Genomic DNA, 751 nt, shown 5'->3' with positions numbered 1-751 from the left:
ATGTGGAATGCGCTGGGAACGCATTGCCAAGAAGTTAATAAGACTTCAGGCGTACGGTTTTCAGGTCAGGTCAAGAAAACAAGTCGCAGGGGGCTTTTCTCTCTCTCTCTCTCTCCAGCTGGTTATGAAACACTTTACCTGTGCAGTTTCACACTTCGGCGCTTTTCGGCATCCGCTTCCTGACGCTTTAGATCCTGACTTAATGAGGCTCAAGCTGAACACGGTGACCGCGCTAGTGACCGCTTGTTCCTTTAATGACCCCCGTCAATCTTTCAGTGAGTTTCAAGACGCCATGCTTGCGTCAAATCTTCATCCTGTTAGTGCCTTTAACCCTCCTGCTGTTCAGGGCTATTAAATAAAATCTAAAGTTTCTCTCTTTATAGTTTAGTTTCATTTGATGTGCTATAATGTGTGTGTGTGTGTGTGTGTGTGTATATATATATATATATATATATATATATATACACACACACACACATATATATATATTAATATATATATATATATATATATATATATAATTTAATTAAATTTTTGTTTCCATAATATGTGTGTAGTGTGTATATGTATTAGATCTATATAAATACAAACATGTATATATCAAATAAAAAGACGTTTACATATTAAATATATATCATATAAAAATGTGCATTACAAACAAAAATTAAAAAAACGGAAACTTAAAAAAAAATCAAAATATTAATAAAAAGTTGAATAGTGTAAAATACTAACATAGCTTTGAATTGCAATT

The sequence above is a fragment of the Puntigrus tetrazona genome, unplaced genomic scaffold (assembly GCF_018831695.1).
Source record: "Puntigrus tetrazona isolate hp1 unplaced genomic scaffold, ASM1883169v1 S000000270, whole genome shotgun sequence".
NCBI lineage: Eukaryota > Metazoa > Chordata > Actinopteri > Cypriniformes > Cyprinidae > Puntigrus > Puntigrus tetrazona.
Note: the sequence above shows the minus strand (reverse complement) of the source record.